General features: G+C 51.0%; 1 protein-coding gene across 2 annotated transcripts in view; it reads right to left on the bottom strand.

The window, feature by feature from the left end:
• The window catches only part of UBXN8 (UBX domain protein 8), a 311,380-nt gene that overhangs the window by 95,240 nt on the left and 189,772 nt on the right, over positions 1-26,368 (bottom strand). The gene's annotated exons all lie outside the window — the stretch shown is intronic.

Raw genomic sequence — 26,368 nt, 5'->3', positions numbered from 1 at the left:
TTCACAAAAATAACAGAATCAAGTTTCATTAATCACAACCCTCTCATACACATGGCCATGTTTTCATTCAAAGTCATACTCACGTTGCAAAAATATCCCTTCAATTTGACATAAAACGGAAACACAGAGATTTTGTAAACGACAAAACGAAAACACCAATATTTTGCAAACAGAAGGTGGAGCCCGTCGACTCCCACCTATGGAGAACCCTTTTTTCCAAATATCCAAAGCTGCAAAGAACACCTTCTGACAATAGTCTTGTCCTTAGACTGCCTGGAGATAGCTACACAGGTTTTAAACCACAGACCAACCTACAGGCCATCCAACAGTATTCATGGTTCACCTCCCGGACTATGCTGGCTAAGCCCGCTTTTCCAAGCGCCGCTCCAGATCTGTCCGAGTGCTACCCAATCTCAACCGTCGGCGTTCCCGAGAACAGTCCGGCCGAGCGAGAACCGCAGTTCCCACAATAGGCGTATAGTCTCTATCTCCAGTGTTTCCACACAAATCAAACAAGAGGCACCTGCACGTGCAATTTCAACGTTGCCCCGTCAGACCCCCCATTTCAGAGTTTCTCCGTGACCACAGGTCACCAAATGCCAAGTACCAAATCCGGAATTGAAAACGTAATCCAACACAAAACGAGACAAAACACTCACCTGGTGCACGCAGGTCAGATTGCACGTTCTCCACTGCCAACTCTTGTTAAGGCCAACGTGGCTGGTTCTCGGGTCATACCCGAAGGACTCCGGCGTGGGGCCACTAGCAGCTGAGGTTCTCGAGATCGGGAGGGCGGAGCAAACCCCGAATTGTCGTTGGTCTATTCTGCAACCCCCCCGATCGGAGGCACCCCCTTCAATGTCCCGATTGTCATCTGAAATACAGAGGGACGACACCAACGCGGAGTCCCGGCGGAGTAGCCAACTGAAGTACCGAAAATTATTCACCACCTCCCAATTATAGTTATATCCACAACCAATCCTGTTCCCATTACCAATAATCAGTCAGTTGGCAGTGTAGAAGGTCCAAGCATTTATTATAACAAACAAACTCTGCCAGAGGAGCTCCTTGCGACCTAACCCCACGAGGTCCGCCAAGAAGACTGCTGGCACACAGTCAGAACATCACATATATACAGTTGCATTTGAAAAACCGTTGCCCAAGATGGAAAAATACATGTTGGTACAGGTTGGTGCAAAAGGAAAGGCCATATATGGCAGACAAAGCGCTCTTGGTTTAGCTCATCCTAGATTAGCAAGGTCGGACGGGTGACTCCCCTCTGCCAGCTCGGAGACAGTCCACCACGCACCCCTCCCGGAATGTGCTTATCAGGCCTTCTCCTGCTACCTACAACCTTGACGGGCCTAACGAGCTGAAACAGCAGTTCTGCAACAGTTGGGCTATTTCTCAGGAGAACGACTTTGGTGCAAGGAATGAATGGAGTCTGCTAATGTAAGACTTCGAGCGAGGCCACAAAATGGCGTCGGTCGAGTCAAGTGAGTGTAAAATGTAAAAAGCGGTGCAAGCTAGAAATCTAAAATACTGCAATACGAATCTATGCTAATGTTTGCGTGCGTATGCTAAATCATTTAGATACATCATGCTAATCTTAAGATATTGAATATAAGTGTTGCATAACCGAAAATGTATTCCGGTTCCTCAGGGTGCAGGACCCTGCCATGTTAATGTGACAGGAGATCCTCCGGAAGGGACAGCCTGGTCGGAGGACATATACTCATGCTAAAGAGTTCGGGATACCATACTCTTCTTGCCCAATCCGGGCACCTCTAAGATTACTTGAGCCTGGTTGGTCTTGATATTCTCTTTTCTTTTTTATAACTCTTTTTATTGAAAACAAGGCATGGCAATCAAAGCAGAAGCAGTGTTGGCAAATAATGGCAACATGATAGTGGTAGAGGGTTTATACAAGTAAAAGAAGCAAGAAAACAACAGCCAAAGAGTCACAGTCAGGGAATATTAAGAGCTTGTATTACCATTTCAACCCTCGCCCGCGGGGCTCACACATGCCTGCCCTGGAAGTATTCCAATTGTACCAAATCTGAGTCCACTTAGCGGGGCACCCCCTTGCTTCATATCTGGTTCTTTCTGTGACCATACATCAGTCCATATCTGTACTCCAATCCCCAATGGTCGGCGGAGTTGAGGCCCTCCACAGTCTCGCAATGTTGCGCTTTGCCACCATTAATCCCATAACCGCTCTTTGGAGTTGAGGTCAGTAGGGCCCCAATCATTTAGGATAACAAGCTTAATATTACAATCAATCTTCTGCCCTAGCACCTCTTCAATGACTCCCACCACTGCCGCCCAATACCTTTGAATTGGTACGCATTCTCAAAGTGTATGAACAAATGTACCTTCCTGCCCACACCGTCTGGAGCACCCTTCGTCCATACTGTACCTCATCCGCATCAATAGTGGACCTGACAAGTAGGACCTATGAAGGATCTTAAGCTGAATCAAGCAAAGGCTAGAGGAAATAGCAACCGTTCAAGGAGAGGCCACCGCCACCAACCCTTCCTCATCATCTAAGCTTGCTACATCGTGATCCCATTTCTCATGTAGGGGAACGAGGTGATCAGGCACATTAATAATGAGTTTCTTATAGATCAGTGATATGGCCTTCTCAGGCTGGTCACCAACCAGCACTTTATACTCAAGAGAAGAGGACTCGGGCGACTTTTCCCTGGAAAGCCGGGAGAGTAGGGCATGTATAATTTGTAGGTAGCGAAAATACTCTGAATCGACCAACTCATACTCCTTCTGCAACTGCGTACAAGGAATAATGTCACCGGACCTCCACATGTCTCTCACCCTTGCTATACCAATGAGGTCCCAGCCATCAAAACCCTTTGAGAGTATCAACTGTCCCATTTGCTCGCTTTTTCACAGCGGTGTGGCCAGTGTAATCTTGCCCTCTCATCCCAGACTTCTAGTGGCAGCTTTCCACACTTGCACCGCATGGCCTATGAGCCCGGACAGGGCCGGCTTCAGCAAGCGGACATAAAATGCCCCCTCAAAGCTCCCTCCCAGAAGAAGCCACCTGTCAATCTGGAAGGCGGATCACTTGGTGGTCGGTACGTGCACTGGTTTATTGCAGCGAGATGGGATGCCCAATAGTACCTCTTAACATCGGGCAGTGCGATACCCCCATCATACCATCCCAGCGCAATCTTATGTGTGGCTATCCGAGGGGGTTTACCTTCCCAGAGAAGGTCACGTAAAAGACTGTCTATTTCTCCTCAAGTTGGAGCCCCAGGGAAAGTCGCGGTGCAGCACCACTAAGGACATACAGCACCGACTTGGTCCAATTGATTTTATAAACAGCAAAGCTGCCGGACACCCTGACACCCTGAAGAGGTTCAGAACCCTGTTGAGGGACGTTGTCGGTGACACAAGATAGAGTAAAATGTCCTCCGCATAAGGATATGTGGTCCTCCCAACCAGAGGTCCATCTGAGCCCCCTGACGATAGGGTCCCTTTGAACCCACATCGCCAGTGACTCAAGAGTAAGGGCAAAAAGCAGCAGGGATAAGGGGCACCCTGCCTGGTGCCCCTGCCCAGTACAAAGGTGGAGGATTTTCTGTTGTTACCCATTATTTGGGCCAGTGGCTGCTGATATAGGAGACAAACCCATTGGATGTATTCCGGACCCAGGCCTAATTTTTGGAGCACTTAAAACAGATAGGGCCACTCGATGGTGTCAAACGCAGCAGCCGCATCAAGGGAAACCGCTACTGAATCCTCGCGAATGGTAGAGGACCGGCCCAAAACACCATGGAGTCTGCGCAGTTTGAGGGAGGTATTCCTAGCGGGCCTGAATCCCGATTGGTCCGGATGGGCCAAACGGGCAATAACTCTCAGCAGACGGGAGGCGAGAACCTTCGCCAGGATCTTAGTCTCGCCCTTGAGTAGGGATATTGGCCTATAGGAGGAGCATTTATTATGTGGCTTGCCCTCTTTGTGAATGACTACAACATTCGCAAGCCTCTGGTCAACCAGCAGTATCCCGGCCTCCCTGCTCTCGAGAAACATTCTAGTAAGGTATGGAGCGATCTTACCTGCTGTGAGTTTAAACAACTTGATAGGCAAGCCGTTAGGACCCGAGGCTTTCCCTCCTCGCAAGTCATGTATAGCTTTTTCCACCTCAGCCTCCATAAGGTCGAGATCCAAATCGAGGCGCTCTTCCTCAGTAAACAGCGGTAGCGAGATGTCATGCAGGAAGAAGGATGCCTCCTCCTCTGTGTGCAGGGATTGAGATGTATAGAGGGTCTGGTAATACTGGCCAAAGGCGTCAGCTATATCCTGCGGGGCAATGAGGCGGAGGCCACTATCTGCTTCTATTTCGACACTACCCGATGGACCTGTTCCCTACGGTCCAACCAGGCCAGTAATTTACCGGCCTTGCCTCCTACATCATAGATCCTGCAGAGTGTCGATCTATGGTGTGCCTTGGTGGCCTCAGTAGCTAAATCCATATATGCCTTGGTTTTAATTTGCAATTCGTGCCGTAACTCTTCCGAGGGCAGCCCACTAAGTGCCCCCTCCAACCTAAGAATATCACCCTCCAAGCGGGTCATATCCGCACTTCTTTCCTTCCACAGTCCCATCATTTGAGACAGAGCCACACCCCGAATAATAGTCTTTTAAGCCTCCCACAACATCACCAATGAAACAACTGACCCCTTATTCTCCCGAAAATAATGTCAGAGTCACCAAGAATATTATCAATATCCTGGGTATTCTTAAGGTACCAGGGGTTAATTGGGGCTGTGTGACCTATAGTAGGTTCCCCCACCTCAAGGCGACACAAAATTTGAGAGTAGTCGGAAATGCCCCTAGATAAGTGCTGGATTTCCTTGACACCGTCGATTTGGTGGGCTATGGTCAGGACATAATCTATCCGGGACATACTGCGATGCGCACCGGAATAAAATGTATTCTGTTGTTCAACAGGGTGCAGTTTCCTTCAAACGTCTACATGACCTCCCAGAAAACCATAAATCTGCATTCGCGAGGGAGGTAAAGGCCTCTGGGGCCAGCGGTCAAGGGAGCTGGAGACAATGGAGTTATGTTCTTGATATTCTTGAGAATTGTGGACAGGAGTGATATCAGCAGAAATGCGTACATGAATCGTGAGCTCCACTTGAGCGAGAGCCGCTTTGGTAACTCCTGCGTGCTAAAGTGCTGACATTGTGAGTCCTACCTGTGGCAAAAACATCTAACCAAGGTTCTCACCAATCGCTGAAGAGACCTTGCACCACCTCCGGATGGATTAGCCATTTGTGATCAATGAGGAATCGACAAGTTTGTCTGCTCTGGTGTTTAGAGAGACTGCCAGATGTCCTGAGACGTAGAGCCTTTTGACACAGGGTCCACGACCCCACCCAGCCCAGTTTGTTGCAATACCACATGGCAGTGAAAGTCCTGTGATCGCCACCTCTCCCAGATGGCCACCCCAACACAGAAGTGATGCATCTGTCACTTCTGTATTCCCTGGATGGGGAACAGAGAAGGGACTGCTGCTGACCCAATCGCGCTTTGTGCTCCACCACTGCAGATCTTTTTTTCAGTTCCCTCCAATAGCTGGACCACGTCAGAGAGATTTCCCAAATGCTGTGCCTACTGGACTTCAGCTCCCACTGCAGAGCCCACATATGCCAGTGGGCATGTTTTACCAGCACAATGCAGGGGGCCTCAAAGTCAGTCTCAGTGAAATCTAAGATAGAGCCTGAAACATCGGAATCAGAGCTCAAATATCCTGGGCTCTCTGTTTTGAAGGATAAGCCAGAAACTACACTGTATCCAGAATAGCTATGATGAAAAGAAGGGTCTGAGACCTAGTCAAGTGTGACTTTGACACGTTGATAGTGAACCCAAGCAAATGCAGAAGGTCAGTCGTAGTCTGGAGGTGGGAGATAACTGTCTGGGGAGATCCCACCTTCAACAGCCAGTCATCTAGGTAAGGGAAGACTGGAACCCCTGACCTTAGATGCGCTGCAACCACTGCTTTGGTGAACACCCAAGAGGCGAAGGTAAGGCCAAAGGAGAGCTCACAAACTGATAATGCTTTTGGCCAACCATTAACCGAGGGTAACACGCATGAGCAGGCAGGATGGGAAGTTGATGTCCTTCAAGTCTACTGCTACCATTCAGTCTGCAGGATCAATGGCAGACAGTACCTTAGCCAAAGTGAGCATTTTGAATTATTCCTTTTTCAGGAAGTAGTTCAGGGGGCATAGGTCTATGATAGGACAGAGGTCTCCATCTTTTTTCGGCACCAGAAAGTAGCGGGATTAGCAACCACCACCTACTTCTGGTGCTGGCCTCTTCTCAATAGCTACTTTGCCCAGAAGAGCTAGTACTTCTTGTTGCAAGAGCGAAAGGTGGTCGTTGGACGATGGCACAGGTGGCGGCTTCTTTTGGAAAGGTAGGGCATAGCCTCACTGTACAATCTGATGCACCAATTTGTCTGAAGTGATTTCCCACCACTGGGGCAGGTAGTGCCAAATCCTGCCACAAACCGGGTCCCCATGATGGCAGGAGGGCAAACTAAAGAGGCAGTGGGGTTGGAGCTGCCGGGTGAGGGGGTTGATGACAGACTGGGTTGACTGCTGGCTCTAATTCCCATGAGGCTTGTGGGAGCTGCGGCCAAGGCCACGAAAGGACAGTGAGGCTTGCTGGCCATTATGGCTTGGGGAAAAGGACATAGCTGGTAGCCCCTACTGTAGCCATGGAAGGCAGCTGTCATGGAGCCATGGTGAGCCCCAATTACCTATCAGTGGCCCTGCTGTATTTGCAATGCTCTAGCGCTGAATCCGCCTTGTTGCCAAAAAGGTAAGGCCTATCGAAAGACATGTTGATAAGAATGCCTGGCCATCTCCTGAAAAGCCAGTTGACCTCAGCCCGGCGTGACGTTGGAGCGCTACATTGGAAGCAATGGCTCTGCACAGCAAGTCAGTTGTATCCAATCTGCATCGGACAGTAAACTTTGCTGCATCTCTCCTGTTAGCAATAGCTTTGGAGGCTGGCACAGGCCTTCCCCGAGGCCATAGGCAGCACTTGTGCAACCGTATCACTCACAGTTTGGAAATAACGGCCCAATAAGTATTGGGAGAAAAACCTCTTTCCAAAGGTTTTCTTCCTCTTGGATTTCCTATCCGGTGGCGGGCTAGGAGTGCACCAGGAAGTATCCTGAAGGTTGAGACTTGGACTCTCAGGAATCTATGTCGATACTTCGCATACCATTGCTTTGCACGATTTTAGTGCGATGTTTTTACTTAGGATAAACCCTTACTTAGCATATTTTAACTGCGCTTGCATTTATAACGCAATGGTTAATGCCAATTAAAAACATCGCACTAAAATCACCCAAACACACACACTACAGTACCCTACTCTACTCACACCCCACTACATTACCCTAAACCCTAATACACCAACCCCTACACGACCTTCCCCTTTCGGCCTGCTTTGACCCTACACTCTAACACTACACTTCACGACCCCCCAACACTACCCTAACCCCTAAAACACCATCCCCAGGACGTCCCTGCCCCTACCCCCAGTCCTGTTCCTACACTGAAACACTACCCTCCTCAACCCCCAGACACTACCCCAAACCCTGAAACACTACCTTACACTACACTAACACCACAACACTACCCTAAACCCTAAAACACTATACCCTAAACCCTAAACCACTACCCTACACAAACACCATACCACTACCCTAAACCCCTGCACGTCCCTCCCCTACTCTACACTACACAAACTCAACCCTGCACGACCCTAAGAACTACACAGCCCCACTTAAGACCCTCCCCCACTCTACACTACACAAATACAACCCTGCACGACCCTAAAAACTACACAGCCCCACTTACGACCTTCCCCCACTCTACACTACACAAACACAAACCTGCACGACCCTAAAAAGTACACAGCCCTACTTACCTCTCTCTCCTCGTGGTCCCCCTCTTCTCTGTCATGCCTGATTCCTGTGATCTCCATCTTCCTGCATCGTCAGTGCTGCACCTCGTTGTTTGGAAACGGAAGCGCCTCCTTTTCCAAACAACGATGTGGATAGCTTACCATTACAATGCATGTGTTCTAACAAAGCATTCGTAGTAATGGTACGCAATGTTACATCGCAAGCGTAGGAAAGCTTACGAAGTAACAGTATGCGGAGAGATATCTGCGTACTAAAGGTAGATTACCACTCTCAGGGGTGGTATGCTGGGAGAGAAAGGCTGGGTCCCTCGATTCAGGGCAATGACAGTGAGAAATAGTCCTGTGCACAGAAATGCCTGTGCAGGGCTTCGCCCAGGTCCGAGCAGGATATCAGTGAGGGCTTTGTTAAAGGGGACTAGAGGTTTAGAAGGGGATACTCCAAGATGAAGTACCTCTGTCAAGACATTGGTTTTGACCTGAACACTGGACACCTGAAAGTCCAGGACCTAAGCTTGTCTCCGGGTCACCATCGCAAAGGAAGCCACTTCCTCCGAAGCCACTGTGGGAGGAGAGAGGACGCCAGTGTCTAGTAAGGTGTTCAGACCACTGGCATCACCTAGGTCCTCATACCAGGTGTCACTGGCCATGGACTTTGCTAGGGGTCGGAGTAGTCATAGAAATACCCCCATTCATGTTCCTCAGTAGGCTCTTCAGATAAATAGGGCTCTGTAACCGATTCAGGTTGTGTGGGCCTGGCCGATGTGGGCCTGGTTGACACCGTTCTGGCTAAGTATCAGATTTTGGCATCACAAAGGGTTATGTTCCTCCAAAGGGCGTTGGCAGAACTGGAAAAAGTGCCACTGGAATAGTCCTATAGAAGATTGTGAAGTCTCAAGACCTCCCTCGCAAACAGGACCTTGAGTGGTGTGGAGTCACTTGGCGAGCAGCCGAAAGCTTCATGGGCTTCGGATTCATGGTCCTGCAATCTGCACAGACAACAAAGTTGTTATCCCGTTCCAGGCACCACAGCCACACGAGTAGGGGTTTATCACAGACCTCTGCCAGTGACAAGCAGCACAACGCTTGAAACTGGTCACTTTCTTCGGGGACAAAGTCTTTAATTATCGGGAGAAAAGACACACTGGTCCAGTTCGACAAAAAGATCAAAAAAATTCTGTCAAAAGTGGACTGTGAATTGCTTGTGCAGATCTGCGCTGATGGTGTGGAAAGGAAGGAAATTAGGTCCACGAGCTGGGGTGGCACCTTTATAGGAATTACACACGTCACTTCAGGAGCCGCCAACACCACATCGAGCCGAACTACGTTACCTACTGGGGCACATGGGGATTACAAAAAAATGTCTGGTTCCAGTCTGACACCTGGGGAATTTTCTAAGGTAGGGGCTCTGGGACTAGAAGTCTCTAACAGATATGTAAGTGCCCAGGAGTGTCCATCCACTAATATGCAGATAATTCCCACATATAAATCAAAGTTTCATTCATTCATAATAATTACACCCTTTGTTACATACTTGTAAGACTCCAGACCTGGATTACAAGCAACTCTTTTGCTAAATCCATTGAAAGCTGAATTGTTTCACCTCCATCATAAAAATGGAAGAAAGATTCTACCTTGCACCTATTGAGGAACTCAATGTAGTTGGTTTTGCCCCTTCCCTTTCATAATATGTTACATCTGTCCTTTTCACTCTAGTCCCAATGCAAGCTCTTATCCTCACACCAACAAGTCAACAAATTAGCCAAGTTTCATTTATATGCCCTAAAAAATAATAATCATACTTTCCATTTCCTGCGCACTGGAAAATGGAGACTTATGCACTAGTTATCGCAACTCACTTTTCACTATGTTTTGATAACAGGGCTACACTAATCTTCACTCGCCCTTGTTACAGCTAAACTTCACTCAGCTGCTACTATGAACAGCAAAAAGGTTTGTTCACATCTCGCCAATCGTCAAGGTATTACACTGACTCCCGAGTGAAGTAAGGATTAAATTGAAGATCTGCTGCCTCGAATACAAGGCTATCTGTTGAAATCCACCACCTTATCTGACAAACATGCTCACAAACTCAGGAGATAATACAGCAGATGGCCCAAATGGAAATGGTGCATTTGCTCACCAAATTGCCATTCTTGGCTCTATCAAAGCATGTAAAGAGCTTGCGACTCTCGTGTTGAGTGCAGTTAATGCCCTGATTACTTACCGGTAATCTACACTACTCCGAGTATAGTCTTCCTCGCCACATGACTAACAAAGTGAGCTTCAGCTCCACACCAGAACCCTCCAAAGCTAAAAAGTCAGCCTCCCATGCATCCCATCCCTTCCCAATATGGCCGACCCATTACACCTCTGACCACTATAAGAGGCGGGCCAGCCCAACTCTTCAGCCTGAAACTACCAAGCACAAACATGAAGCCGATAACCAGACAGGGAGGGAGGGATGGGAACTCATGTGGCGAGGAAGACTATACTCGAAGTAATGAAGACTACCGGTAAGTAATCAGGGCATTACCTCCTCGTAAGTCTTCCTCGCCACATGACTAACAAAGTGAGCACATACCAAGTCAAGCGGTTTCATGGAAACTCACAAGAAACCAACGGACCAGATAGGGGTGCCCACGAGGAGGGCAAACCCAACAGACCAGATGAGTGGAAGGACCACCCAAGAGAGAGGCAACCACGAGCAGGAAGAACCAGCCCAGGACAGAGAGGCCTCGGGAGGACAGAAAACACGGACCTCCGAGAGACGAAGAGTCGCGAAAAAATCCGCAGGAACCATAAGCTGCAGAAGGACAGAGAAGGCATGGAGCAGACCGTACGGAGCCAAAGTAACAGCAAACAGTCCCCAGAACAGCAAGCAGGTCCAATGACACCAAGACCTCCCAACGGACAGCCAAAACGAGAGGGCAGCAGAAGCCCAGACAGAGGAACCGAGGGCATCCCCACCACAGCGACCCAACAAGAGCGGAAAAGAGAAGCACTCCGACAGAAACACCACACGGTGAACCACCAACCGCGGGAGAGCCGAAACCACCAGAGGAAAGGGGCAGCGGAAAGGATCCAGGTAGGAACCTGGCCACCAAGGGAAACCAACCGGCTAACAGAGCAAAGGGGAAGGCCCACAAGGGCACCCACGGAGTTCAAAAGAGCGGAAGGAACCAGGCCCAAGGCCAAGCCACCAGAAAGGAAGCGAACAAGCACCAGATACCACAATGCAGAAGAAAGCACAGAGAGTCCGGCAGGGAGAGGAACGAAGAATGGAGGAGCTAGACCGCCCCGCACAGGGATCAAGCGACCCAGCAACGCCCCACATGAAGGAACCGAAGCCAGCACCCAGGCGGGCAACAACGAGACCGGGCCCAGCCGAACAAAGAAGACTCGACAGTATAAGGAGTGTACCAGGAGGAGCACAAACTGAAATCCGACCCACCAGAGGATGCGGTGAGAGCAGTGGCAGGCAGTGAACACCCGTCCCGCGAAAGCCCACGCCACCAAGGTACAGGAAATGCCACAGAGCTACAGCACCTTGGCACACACCCAAGGCCGGAAGAACAGAAGAGGAGAGCGAGCCCGAGCCAAATCAACACACCTAGGGAGACACCTGAGCCAGGAGGCCCAGGACCCCAAAACCAGGGACAAAGAAGACAAGCATTGGAAATGCAATAGGTCTCGGATTTATTTGAGTTAGAGCTAATGGCATTGTAAATGGCAATGTATTTTAGCCATGTGTTATGGAGTGTATGCATGTGGTGTGTAATGGAATCATGTGGTATGGATTGGAATTGTTCACCCTGCACACTCACTGCTCTGCACTCACTGCTCTGCACTCACTGCTCTGCACTCACTGCTCTGCACTCACTGCTCTGCACTCACTGCTCTGCACTCACTGCTCTGCACTCACTACTCTGCACTCACTACTGTGCACTCACTACTTTGCACTCACTACTCTGCACTCACTACTCACTACTCTGCACTCACTATTCACTACTCTGCACTCACTATTCACTACTCTGCACTCACTACTCACTACTGTGCACTCACTACTCACTACTGTGCACTCACTACTCACTACTGTGCACTCACTACTGTGCACTCACTACTCACTACTCTGCACTCACTACTCACTACTCTGCATTCACTACTCTGCACTCCCTACTCTGCACTCACTACTCTGCACTCACTACTCTGCACTCACTACTCTGCACTCACTACTCTGCACTCACTACTCTGCACTCACTACTCTGCACTCCCTACTCACTACTCTGCACTCCCTACTCACTACTCTGCACTCACTACTCTGCACTCACTACTCACTACTCTGCACTCTGGAAAGTCACTACTCACTACTCAGCACTCTGCACTCAGCTGGTGGTGTCTGTGTGTGCATGGCAGTGGTGGTGTGTGCATGGCAGTGGTGGTGTGCGTGTGTGCATGGCAGTGGTGGTATTCGTGTGTGCATGGCAGTGGTGGTGTGCGTGTTTGCATGGCAGTGGTGGTGTGCGTGTGTGCATGGCAGTGGTGGTGTGCGTGTGTGCATGGCAGTGGTGGTGTCCGTGTGTGCATGGCAGTGGTGGTGTCCGTGTGTGCATGGCAGTGGTGGTGTCCTTGTGTGCATGGCAGTGGTGGTGTCCGTGTGTGCATGGCAGTGGTGGTGTCCGTGTGTGCATGGCAGTGGTGGTGTCCGTGTGTGCATGGCAGTGGTGGTGTCCGTGTGTCCGTGTGTGCATGGCAGTGGTGGTGTCCGTGTGTGCATGGCAGTGGTGGTGTCACTTGAGTCGGGTCCAGCAACTTTTTGAATATCTGACCTCACTTCCTTCCAGAGGAGGATGCGAGGTCACAGACACGACACACATAACTACTGCCCGGGTCTCCATACTATTGGGCAGTGAGTTAGTGTTCATCTTTCTTTTCCCGCTCGCCAGCAGTTAAGTCACCCGTGTTTCAGCTCAGTTTGATTCTGGTGGTTAAGTGACACAGCGGGAGCATTTCTTCATCGCTCCAGCGGTACTTAGTAATCGTCTCGGGCGGCATCAATGCTGTAGCGGCTGGGAGCCGACAGAGGGCGCACTAACAGAGCGTGTGCCCCTCGTCTCGTTGCAACGCGAGGGAAGCGCTATTGTCTGTTTTCCAATACTGCCAAACGTGCGTCTGTACAGGGGTCTGTACTACTATTTAAACAGCCTGATGCACCCTGTTATGCTGGTCAGTAACCTTGTTTAAAGTTCCCATTGCATCATCAAGTAGAGCGACCCTCCCGTTGTGACCTAGAGCCCATTCTCCCGCCCATAGCTTTATTGGCTGCTTTGTCGGGCCATGCCCAGGCTAGTGACACCCAGTACAACCAGGGTGAGTCAGCCCCAGACCATCAGCCCGAATATAGCACTCAGCGCTTTAAATCCTAGACTGTTCCAGTCAACAAACCAAAGAGTCTTAGGCATGATAAAGGTATTAATAGTTGTATATATTTCAACCCTGAGGCTTGTTATACCTTGTTGTGCCCTCCCCCCAGCCCCCTGATCCCCCCCGAACCGCATTCCTGAGCCTTATGCCAAGGACATGACATCCACGCCACGAGGGTGCGGTATTTCAATTAATGCAGCCAGCAGGGGTAAAAAGAGTAAATATTGTAGCACTAAGCAGCAGCGCCACGGGAGCAGCAGAGCCGGCGCTCAGGCGTCACTCTTCTTCACCAGGAGTCGGGAGACATCCAGAACAACAGTCAGTGAGGTAATAAATAGCATGTGAATAAATGTGACATGCAGTAGACACGTAGACCCGGCCCTGATAGGTAAGTGGCGGTGCTAAGCACCAGAAAGCACCGGCACAATTAGCAAAGCAACCCGCTTCTCCCTACGTACCGGCGACCTTAGGCCTGCTGCTTCAGCTGCGGGGGGCGCGCGCAGCCGTGAACGGCGGCTGCGCGCGAGCACTGGCACACAATCTGAGAGGCAGGGACGGCACGCGACTGGGGCAAGCCGGTGTGTCCTGTTGAAAGAGGGTGCCCCTCCTTAGGCGCTCGGTGACTTGTTGGGGGCCTGTTGACGACTGTGCACCTGCCCGTCCTTGTGCAAGACAGTCTGTCCAGTGCTCACCCTCATTTGGCGAACGTCACCATGGAGCGCAAAGACACGCCGAGACGAGGTAGGAAGGGGGGGGGTGTCTCTGTGTGTGCGTGCGCATGCGCTGCGGCGAGGGGGGGATGTTCTGTATGTGTGTGTGTGAGTGTGTGTATGTGCGGCGAGGGGGGGGGGGCGGTCTGTATGTGTGTGCGCGCTTCCAAGGAGCCATGGGAGACAGGAAGCGCGCGCGACCTGATCCCAGTTCCAAGGTTGCGCGTGCACCTCACTTGTCTGTCTCCCTTGACTCCTTGAAAGCCAGAATGATTGCAATAGAGTCTCGGAAGGGCAGATTGCTTCGCAATCTGTTCGCAGTTCCGAGACCTAAAAAGGACACCAAGTCCACACCGGAAGCGTAGGGCCCCGCCCGGGAGAAGAGAACCTGGAGTTCACGGGAAAGCAAGGAGGAGGGGCAGGACAAAAACCCGCGCCCACAGAGGCAAAACACGGACCACCGAGCAACCGCCCGTAAGACCGCCAACAGCAGCAGCAGACGCCACTGGTGAAGCCTCCAGGTGACCACCACCAACAGGACAAATGCCCAGGCTAGGCCCAACAAGCCCAGAACCCCTGGAAGAAATGGGACCCCAGGAAAGCGCAAAGCCAGGACCCAGTTCGAAAAGCCCAAAGAGGCAACACCGGGGGCACAAACCAGAACAAAAGTGACCCCGGCAAGGACAGCACCAAAGAGCCAAACAAAGGCATCAGAGGGGAGCCCCGTAAAACCCCCCGGAGCACGAAGCAGGGGAGAAAACACACAGGAGAGCAACAAGAAGCCCCTGCAGGGCCGGGGCAAACCCCAGACTAGCCAAGCAACGGGTGACAGAAGGCTGAGCACCGGACCAGACAAGGGCCCCACAGGAGAACCAGCCCACAGCACTAGGCAGACCCTGGCAGACACCAACCAAAGGTGGAAACAGAGCCCCGCCCCAGAGGCCAAGAAGACCACAATCTCCTGGGAAAGAAAAAGAAGACCGCAGGACCCACCCGCTGACAGGGAGGAATTGAGCGCTCGGCCTGCAACCCAGAAGAAGGGGAAAGAAGCGGGCACCAACAACGGGTGGAAGCAAACCGAGGCACCAGGAGACCACCGAGACAACCGAAGGCACCCACAATGAAACACAGGAAGACGGAGGCCGTAGACGAACCGTAGTCCAGAGTGAGCCCACTTCAAAGAGGCACAAGACCAGCCACAAGTCCACAGGACCTGGCAGCCAAATGGAGCCACAGGCAGAAGCCTAAGGCCCAACCACAGGACCCAGACGGGACCCAAAACCAGTGGGGCAGAGGACAAACCAAGGGGAAGCGCCCGGCACCAGAACAGCCGGCCACCACCCTGAAACAGGCAGAGACCACGAGCGGAAGGGGGACAGGATCCAGCCAAACACGGGAGGAAAGGTGAGGACCGAAACCCCGACCCGAACCAGCAAACGCCCTCACAGGTGGCAGCCCACTGCAAAGACCAACCGCCACTGGGCACGTGCAGGCGAGACCCATAACCAAAAATAGGGAACAGCAGGCGGCAAGGCAGGAGGCAGGATTCATGATCCTGAAACAGAGGCCACCCAGGACGGGAGGAGAGGCAAAAGAAGGTCCCCAACAGTGCCCCCAAAAAGGAACCAGAACCACCGCACGAAGCCAAGAAAACACGCGGGAGACGAGAGCAGACACGATCAGGGCGGAAAGAGGACACAGGCAGATAACCACAGACCTCGGGACCCAAGCAGAACACTGAACCCCAGCCCCGGGACAGCCGGTGCCAACGGAGGCACAAGATAAACCAGAGAGCCAACAGGAAGGGGACGAAAAGCCAAGCACAAGAAGAGCCCAAAAAACAGACACCAGGGCCAGACATGCAGGCGGGGCAGAAGACAGGAGCGCACTGCGCACCCCTGCCCGCCGTAACATGAAACACCCCGCCACCCGAGGGCGCCGGGAACCCACAGGGAGGACCACCGGGACCCACTGGCAGGCACCCTGAATGGAGGAACAGGCTCCGGGTGCCGCACGGACCGCTGGAGAGACGGTCCGCCAGGGGGGGGGGGGTGCAGAGAGGGGGACGCCAGCGATAACAGCGCAGCCGAGGGGCAGAAAACAGGAGAGAGCCAAAAACAGGAACCAAGACAGCCAACAAATGGGAAATGAAAAAGTTAGCTAAACCAGGCGTGACCCGAACTCACAACCCCGGCACAGCATAGCCCAACCACCGCAGAAAAAGCACTGCAAGCCAATCTAACGCGCCACAGGAGCACACACTGGAGCCAAAACAACGAAAAGCAACACAGGAACATATACCCAGTGCCAGAACTGAACGGTAGAACTGTAGTGACCAGACCAGATGCAGTCACATAAGCACACAATGCCACAGACATAACGTGAGTCACCCATAATCAGAGGATGCATGAGCAGACAGCGACGCGAACCCAGGAGGCAACCCCACTTTGGAGCAAGTCCGAAGAAGGCAAAGGACGCCCCCACAAAACACAGAAGCCAAGCTGTGCACGCAGTAAGAACATAGCTAAAGATGCAAACTGCAGTATTGAGAGAGAGACAACAAATCCCAAGTCCATAGAACCACACCCGGAGGCAGGAAGGGAGACAGCCGACAGCGGGACCCACTGCAACAGAGAAACCGCCACAACCCTCGGAGGACTGAAAAACGCGAAGGCAAGCGACACCCCGCACCCAGAAGCCCAGCGTGAGAAATACCAGCAAGAGAGTCCAGGTCCGTAAGACATGAGCACGAAGAGAGAAGCCCCCAGCGCCGAGAGACCCTTACGGGTGATTGTGCGCTTTACAAATGTGGATTTATAAGCCCCGCGCTGCAGCCCGACCGCCCACCTGACTGATACATAGGCGAGGCCCCCACGGGACACGCACAGGCCATTAGGACACTCATACACCGAAACACAAGGTAACAAACACAAACCATGAGTGTAAGAGTCTGAGACTCGAAGGAAATCACAGAGTCCAGTCCGTACTCACACACATGTGGGAGGCGAACGGAACATAGTGCAAGAAGCAAAACACCCACATGGCGCGCAGGAGCAGAGGGAGCCGTCAGTCATCCTGAAATGCATGCAAATCTGAGAAAGGAGAATGCGGGAAATGATCCCGCCACCTTAACGGTAATGACAACCGCCGGCGAAGGGCACTGCACACCCGAGAGCCCAGGTGCAGGCTCAGCATGAGAAAAAACGCAATATGCAAACCGCCACGAAAACGGCGGATTCAAAGCAAACACGGCAATGGAGGCGCAGATGCGGCCCCTAGAACCTGCCGCCGGGCCCCCAGCTCACTAAATGAAGGGAGCGAAGGCAGAATGAGCCGCACAGGACCGCTGCAGCGACCAACGAGCCGGCGAGAGCCTAATCGGGAAACCCAGCAAGGCAGGACATACCCCGCCGCAGCGTCCAAAGCGCCGGCGGGAGGCGAGAGCCTGATCGGGAAACCCAGCAAGGTAGGACATACCCCGGCTCTGCCTGCCGCAGCACCTCAAAGGCAGACGAAGGACCGTTTGAAAAAGTACTCAGCACAATGGCTGCCGCCCACCCTAGAATACAGGGAAGGCGGGCGGTGAGCCTGGCAGCAAGCATACAGCAAACTGTCTTACTCCCCACTGAAAAGGGAAAGAAGGAGACCGAGCCACCGCCCGCCACAGTGCCACGAGGGGCAGGCGGGCGTCGAAAACAAATGCAGGCATGCAAATCTGCCGACCGTCGCAATGCCATGAAAGACAGGTGGCCGGGCGGAGAAACCGGGCACAGGGCGAAAGGGAAACCTTGCAAAAACCTCCCTGAAAAAACAGAGGAGGAAACCCAAACTGAGGAGGCAACTCAAACAGAGCCCCGGCCACCCCCTCCCGGAAACCCACGGCCCGCTAGAGCAGAGACTAACCGGCTCAGAACATACCGGGGGAAAAGGGGGGGGGGACAGATTCCAAGGTCCTAGGGTCCGCTAGAGCTGGACCGCCACCCGAAAGCCATGTACCTGCTAAAGCAGGCACCACTTACCTGACGCATCTGGAGAGACTTGCGCAGAACTAAAAAAACAGGCTGATGGGTTGGGCTGACCCGCCTCTTATACTAGGTTTTTCCCAGCAGATGGGTTCCATAGAGGCGTGGTCTTGCAAAATGCCATCCAAAATGCAGTGTAACTGGTGTGTGATTGGGTTGTCTCAGTAGGGTGCTTCGCAGTGGGGGTGTTTCTTCTGACTCAGTGCCAAACTCTAGTCAGTTGTGTAGGTGTAGGCCTTTGGTTGGGGCCTTATCAGACACTGTGTTGCATCTTTCCTGTGTGTTGGTCAAAGGAATGTACTGGTGATCAAGGTGTGGTTTAAGATGATGTTGGCCCTTACGTAGTAGTTCTCGCATGGACCAAAAGAAGGGATAAATATTCTACTCCTTGGATAGACATTAACTGTTTAACCCAGCTCAGCTGGGGGAACTGCTGAACTATTCATTACTGCAATTGTACTATGGCTGCTTTCTACCTGGCACAGTGTCAGCGTTTTCTTGTGTGTTTTGCTTGAGGCCCAGCTGCTAGCTCCACAGTGCATGCTGCAGTGGTGTGACCTAAAGTGGGTCGGATGTTAAGGTTATTTGTTCTTTCTCTCTTTCCTTGCTTTTCTTTTCTTGGTGGACATCCTCTTTGTTACTCCTCTGTTTATGTCTACACCATACGGTTCACACTGTGGTGATTACTGAGGGTAACAGAGGGCCAGTTAAGTGGGATGTTGGCTGGCGATGCATGGAATGCCAATTGTGCTCACACCGTTTTGGTGTGTTGATTGATTTGGTATGATGGCATTATGATTAATGTCGATATGTGGTTAGTTATTTAGTGCATTTACTTCTAGTATTGTCGGAAAGGAGACTGTTGAACGTTGTTCAATGTTAGAATGGCGCATTGATTAATGTGGATATGCGGTTAGTTATTTTGTCCATTTACGTCTAGTATCATCTGAATGGGGTATTGTAGTAATAGGTGAGGGGATTAGTTTGTGCTTTGTGTGACGTGGTAGTTGTTCTAAGATGTAGTCTTCCGACATGGTAGGGAAAGCTGTGGGTAGTGATGTGTTTGTGTGGGTACGAAGTAGATTGTTGTGTGTGGCGTATTGTATGGAAAGATTTCATATTTTCAGTCACATTGTCATCTTTACTACCACTGCTGTTGTTGTCAACTTTTGCCCGCTCCTCATCCTTTAATCATGCCTCCTATGAAGACGCTCGATCGGGACACTAAATTGAAGCAGGCCCAGGTCAAAGAGCCCCTACTTTACGAGAACTCACGCATCCTCATTTTCCCCGACTACACGCGTCTTGTGCAACAGCAGCAACAGTCCTTCATGGCAGCGAAGGCCCGCCTCAGGGACCTCAAGCTTCCCTATGCTCTCTGTTCCCTGCCCGCCTTCGGGTAGTGTACCGCTCCCGCACGCACTTTTTCGATACTCTGGAGGAGGTCCTCAAATGGACTGATGAGACAGTGCGAGTGAGGGTCCACACGCTGCCTGGGAGAGAATCGGATTCCTCATTGAGTGAGATGGCCTGGAGAGGCCCCTGGGGGCAACTGAAGGGTAACAGACCGTCACGGTCGCGGCGTCGCTCCCGGTCTGGTGGCGCATCCTCTGAGGGAGGCTCGGAGACCGGGCGTCGAAAATCGGCAGACCGATGAAGTGGTTCACGAGGAGCTGCGGAATTCTACAATGCTGAACTGTTTAATGCTGGCCGGAGGAGACTGTAATATGGGCCGGTTTCTCTGCTGGGCCCTTGCAGGCGGGGGACATGCCCGCTGTCTAGGGGCTGTAAGGTAGGGATCCATTGGTTGGAGCGGACTCCGGTCCCCCGTTGGGGATCCTGGTCCAGCCTCACCGCAACAGATGCTTCATTGTTTTTGAGGTATAGGGTGCGGGGTTGTGTTGGGGTGGGTTGGTTTTGTTGTCAGATCACATGGCTACTGCTGGTGTATTGCTCTTCTCCTATCTACCGAAATGTCCCTACATTTGCCATAGGTGTAGATGTCCGCCCAGATGGCTAGTACGCCTAGAAGAGAGCAGGTGACACCAGGCACCCTCTGTATTATTAGCTGAAACGTCGGCGGTGTCCTGGATAAAATTAAACGCAGGGTCCGATATACTTATGCTACAGGAAACACATCTCATGGGTACGAAGGTCTTCCACTCCGGCTTCACAAGGGGCTCACGGGGTGTGGCGATTTTGATCCACTGCAAGGTTCCCTTTACCTACCATAGACAGTGGTCCGACACACAGGGGCGCTTCTTATTCCTTCAGGGCAAGATTGGGGCAGACCCCCTAGTGCTGGGCAGTGTTTATGCACCTACACCTCTGCAGTTGACTTAGTGGAACGATTGTTGGCTCTATGGACGGACATGCCGGATATCCTATCGGTGATCGGGAGTGACTGGAATGACGTGATGGAACATACCAAAGGTCGATGGAGCGCTGGGGGTGGACAGGAAGGGGGCCAAACCACGAGATTGCACTCCTTAGTGATGGGATTTATTCGGACTGATGTGTGGTGGCGCATTAATGGTGATCGCCGGGAATTCACCTCTGTATCTGAGGTATATGGCTCGTATTCCAAACTGGACTACCTCTTTGTCCCCAGGACGGCTGTCGGTAGGGTGGAGTAGGCGGAGATCCTGCCCCGGGCCTATCCGACTATTCCCCGATAGCTCTTAAGCTTCGGATTAGGCGTGGTCGACAGCAGTTTAGGTGGCGCCTCTCCGTATGGCATTTGCAGAAGGGCGAATACAGAGAACATATGAGTGACGCCATTGATCACTACTTAACAATCAATGCGGGTTCTGTCTCCGACATAGAGACCTTGTGGGAGGCCCTGAAGCCCACTCTGAGAGGAGTGGATATATCTTGCTGTGCGGCAGCACGTAGGAAACGTAGAGAGGAGTTACAGCGGGCAGAACTAGAAATGGAAGCCCTTGAGCGCAGAAGCCGCGAAGCAGGAGGGGGTCAATTTCAGAGGCAATTATTGATCGCCCAGCAGAGTTATGCGGCGACTTGATTGATGAAGCCCGCCAGGCCTGGCTAGCGACTCGCAGCAGGGTATATCAGTGAGGAGATAAGTCCAGCAAGTTACTGCATCGGCTGTGCCAGGGAGCCTTCCATTCCCAGGCTTTGCGGGGCGTAACAGACCAGGCGGGAGAATTGATGGGGGGGAAAGAGGTCTGTCTAAAATTATTGCTACATCTAATGGGTTAAAGCAAGGTTGCCTGTTAGCTCCTCTGCTGTTCTCCTTATATGTAGTGGATTTACCTCAGGCTCTTTCTGCGAGTAGCGGTATTGCTCCGATTTTGGGGGGTTCGCCAATTATTTGTCTTATGTATGCAGACGACATTTTAATTCTTGATTTAACGCCTAAAGGTTTGAATAACCGACTGCATGCATTACATAAATATGCAGGAAACCATCACTTGACAATAAATATCGCAAAAAGTAAAGTAATGTGTCTATCGGGCAGGAAAAATCCCAAATATGTAAACTTTCTTTGGACCGTGGGAGGCCAAAAATTGGAAACAGTAAAATCTTATACTTTCCTTGGCAAAATTATTATGAGCAATTTAAGTGAAAAAGCTCATATAGCCAATAACATCCGGAAATCTATTGTTCAAGGAAAGAGCTTGGTGTCCTTATATAAGGCCACAGGCAGAAGACATCTTTCGATATTGTTGGAGGTATTTAGAGTAAAAATACCCGCCTCCCTTTTATATGGAATGGAATTAATTGATATTAAATGTTGGAGCTTTTTAAACTCCACTGAAGGTAAAATTTTACGTAGCCTTCTTTCTGTCAATACAGCTAGTTCTACAGCTGCTCTTAGACTGAAACTTGGTTTACGTAGCAGCTGGGTGCAAGGTTTAGCTGGGTGCGTCCGCTGGGCTTTTAGCCTGGCTAAGGGTGAACCAGGCTCATTACGATATCTTATAAAATCTGAGCTACTGGGGAATCTTAATGAATTTTCCTTGATCCTAAACATTTTTAGATATGCTGTGAATAAACTACAATTAGATGAAGAAATCCTATTTTCTTTATCGTCATATCAATTGAAATCCCTTCTAAAGTCTGCATCCTGGGATTTAGGGTTTAGATAAGACAGAGAGTTTTGTATTCAGAACAAGGGTATTACCCCAACTATTGATTCCTGTATGATTAAGAAAGCGCAACCATATGTTCACTGGAATATTCGTCACAGAGTTAGGCGTTTTGTGCTTCTACTGAGGCAGGACTTACTCCCCTTGAAATCACTCTTATCAAAATGGTATGGTTCAGCAGCCATATGTGATTTATGTAATATGAATAATCAGGATTTTAAGCATGTTATGTTTGTCTGCCCTGCTCTAATGTTGCACAGGCGCAAGTGGCTAAGACCGATTTGTCTTTAATTGAATATTCTGTCTGCTGCTACTTTTATTGAGGCCTTGAACAATCCCCCAAAGGAAATGTTCTGTTTTAAATTGTTTAATTTTTTTAAATGCTTCTTGAATTTGTATTAGGCGAATGTTTTTGATGTCCAGTTTTATCATGTATATTTGATATGTAATAGTTTGTCTTTTATGTGGATATAATAAGAGTTCCGTAATCAAAAATAAATAAAACTTGAATCTTGAAACCAGGCGGGAGAACCAATTACGGACCCCTGGGCCATTGCGGAAAGCTTCGCAGAATATTATGCGGCCCTATAAGCGCCCAAGGAATGCTTATCACCTGCCGTTATAGACAAATTCATCGCAGATCTACCGCCCAAGACTGTGTTGGATGAGGTGAGGGACCAGCTGGAGCTCCCATTGACAGACGACAAATTGGGTGCGACATTGGGGGAACTTAACCCCGGGACCCAATGGTTTCCCCAGTGAATTCTTTCGGGCTATTTTGTACAGCTGGCCCCTCATTTCCGCCTGTAATAGAGGAGGCTCGGGAACGAGGCTCGCTTCCTCCAGATTGGAGGCACGCGGAGGTGGTGGTGTTCCACACACCGGGCAGGCCACCGGAGCAGCATGCTTCGTACCGTCCCATTTCCCTCTTGAATGTGGAGGCTAAGGTCTTGGCCAAGGCTTTGGCCAACCGTCTTTTGCCCCACATCCCCGCCCTGGTGCACCCGGACCAGGCTGGATTCCTGCCTCAGAGGGACCAGGCACAACATTAGGCGAGCGCATGTGGCAATAGCGGCTGCCCGGCGACTGTGGGAACCAGCGGAGCTCTTACTGGCCGAAATGGACAGGGTGTTTGATTCCCTAAGTTGGGTTTATCTCTTCGCTCTGTTGAGGCGTCTCAACCTCGGACCGCGCTTTCTCCCCTACCTTACGCTCCTGTACACAGATCTAACAGCGTCGGTGCAGTTGGCTGGGGCAGCATCCTCTACCTTCTCCATCGGACGGGGCACAAGACAGGGATGCCCCCTGTCCCCATACTTGTTTGTGCTAGCCATGGAGCCCCTAGCTGCATGGGTGCGTATAGATGTGCAGTTTCGGGGGTTTGAGTGGGCCCCGGGACTGTCTGACAGGATTGCATTGTATGCAGACGATGTCCTTTTCTTCCTTACAGCTATAGATAGGACGGGGCAGCTGCTGCTGCAAACCATGCAGATTTTTGGGGGGACCTCGGGGCTTTATATGAACCCCTGCAAATCGATGATATGGCTTCTGGGGGTCCCCTCAGTTCAGTGCGCGGTGGGGGGATTGAAATACCTTGGGGTGTTCTTGTCAGATGTCCTCGCGATCTCCTGGAAACCTAATTTGGCTCCCGTCTGGGAACGGACCCGGAAAGATCTTAAGTCCTGGTCACATATGCCCCTATCACTGTACTGCAGGTCAGCAATTTTCAAAATGGTGGCGCTCCCCCGGCTTCTATGTCAGCTGCAAAATCATCCGCATCAGATCTCGCCCCGATGGTTCCGGCAGGTGAATGCAGCGCTCGGGCAGTTCTTATGGGAAGGGCGTAAGGTGCGCGCAGCTCTGCGTACATATTTCCTCTCAACGTACTGCGGGGGGGGGGCTGGCGTCCTCTGATGTCCTATCGTATTACCAAGCTTCGCATTTATTGGTCTTTAATGAGTGGTGGTGCAGCGATAGATGAGACTCGGCATATGCTGTTGAGCGATGGCTAGCGGGGCACCATACACTACACACAATTCTTTACTCTGCACCCCTGAGGGGCTCTTTGCCAGCTGCTACGATGGGGGTATTCCTGATCTGGAGACAGGCGCTGCAACAAATGGGTTGGTAGAATACCTTGACTAGGGAGTCTCCCCTCTGGAACAATGGGCGATTACCCCAATTGGCGGCCTTGCAGGGGTTTCATGGGTGGGACAATATAGGCATCTCAACACTTAGGGATGTTATGAGGGGCCGAACGCTTAAATCCTTCCAAGATCTTCAGGCCGAGTTTCACATGCCACAAGCCCAGTTCTATCGCTACCTACAATTTCGGCATGCCCTGTCCCCCAGCCTGGAGGGCTTAGAATCCCTGCCGGAATTCAGCTAAAGTGGAAGCAAAGGTTTTCATGGGAGACCTGCCAGACCAGAAAATATCCCGAATATACCAATCCCTAGTTATACATTGCTCCTCTACATTACAGAAGCTTCGGAGAACTGGGAGGACGACGTGGGCTCATTGGAGGAGGAGGACTGTACGGAGGGCCTGGGTGCACCACGGGGTTCGGCTATAACTATGCGACTCCACCTTGTCCAGTTCAAGTACCTTCATAGGGACTATTACACACGGGTTCGCCTGTGGAGGGCGGGGTTAATTGCCTCTCCTGAATGTCTTCGTTGCGGGCGAGAGGAGGGCACATTCATTCACACGGTGTGGCATTGTTTGTCCCTGGATCAATTTTGAAGGGGGGTGTTTGACTGTTTATCAGAGGTCCTGGGGTGGAGGCTTTCCTGCACACCGCAACTGGCCCTGCTGCACGTTATGGAGGGGATAGGCGGTAACATTTATAGGAGGCACCTCATGCTGTTAGGTTTCACACTGGCAAAGAGGGACATTGCCAGGGCATGGAAGGCACCAAGGGGCCCGTCACTGGCCGCATTGAAAAATGGACTGAACTTCTGCATGGGGTTGCCCACGCAAACACTATAAAATCTGGAGATGTTGGTCGAACTATTGAGGCCTGATGTTAGAACCACCACAGTCGGAGGAAACTCATTCACTGTAATAAGTCATGGATATGATGTGGGGGGTGGGGGTGCAAGGAGGGGGGACTTAGGGAGTTCCATTTGTCTAGCTGCGCACGAATGTGGGGGGCAGGGCTAAGCAGACCTATTGTGATCGGGGGGAGGGGGAAAGTTGGGGTTTTCAGTTTATTTGTAACAAACTTGCTCGGGCAACATTGTAAAGAGTCAAAGTCATTATATCTGTGTGGGTTGATTGCGCAGATGTCTCTGGGATGCAGGGCCCTGCAATATATGTGCAACTCGACAAATAAAATCTGTTTTCAAAAACAAAAAAACAGGAAAAGGTGATCTGAAGACACATTAAGACAGACACAGCAGCCAAATAAACTTCTACGGTGGTAACTGCCAAAATCTGCTGTACAAGGGATAGCACAAAGAGCAGAACATCTGAGAGCAGAAATTAAAAGGCTTTACACCTTTCAACTCACGCAAACAAACACACTTTGACCAGCAACCCACAAAAATATACGTGGTAGCGGGGTTTCAGGCAGATATAACAATATCAGCAAGCTCGATAAGTAAGAATGAAGACTCTAGGGAGCACCACTCAATCCTCATGCGTGCACTGGCATTGTCAGATGCCTGGGATGGAGGCCCAGAACTTATTGCTGGGAAAACAGGCTCGCTCTGTGTGGAAGAGAGAGCAGAATGATAAATCCTGATAAAACAGCATACCAAATGCTCCTCACCGAAATGGGGCTCAACTCAATCAGCTGAGCTCAGTCTTTCCAAATCTGTTCAAGAACATTTGACAGAAGTGGGGCACATGGAATGCACAAAGTGTAAGCACTGGTAACCAGTCAAATATGAAAGCACCCCCAAGAAAAACATTTGGATGGAAATGTATGCTACAAAAACCGGGGACATTTCCTGTTCTGGGCTGTGGCAAAGTCAGCCAGGGGTGGGCATCCCAATCTGGAGAAGGTCATGTCTATCATCTCAGAATGAAGTTGCCACTCATAGTTCTCTAGGCACCAGTGATCACACTGAGGATTCCACTAAATGTTCTGCTATTAGGTATGGGATCCTCTGCTTCGCTCCTTGCTAC

The sequence above is a fragment of the Lissotriton vulgaris genome, chromosome 3_1 (assembly GCF_964263255.1).
Source record: "Lissotriton vulgaris chromosome 3_1, aLisVul1.2, whole genome shotgun sequence".
In the NCBI taxonomy this organism is placed as follows: domain Eukaryota; kingdom Metazoa; phylum Chordata; class Amphibia; order Caudata; family Salamandridae; genus Lissotriton; species Lissotriton vulgaris.
Note: the sequence above shows the minus strand (reverse complement) of the source record. Positions and strands in the feature narration are given on the sequence as shown.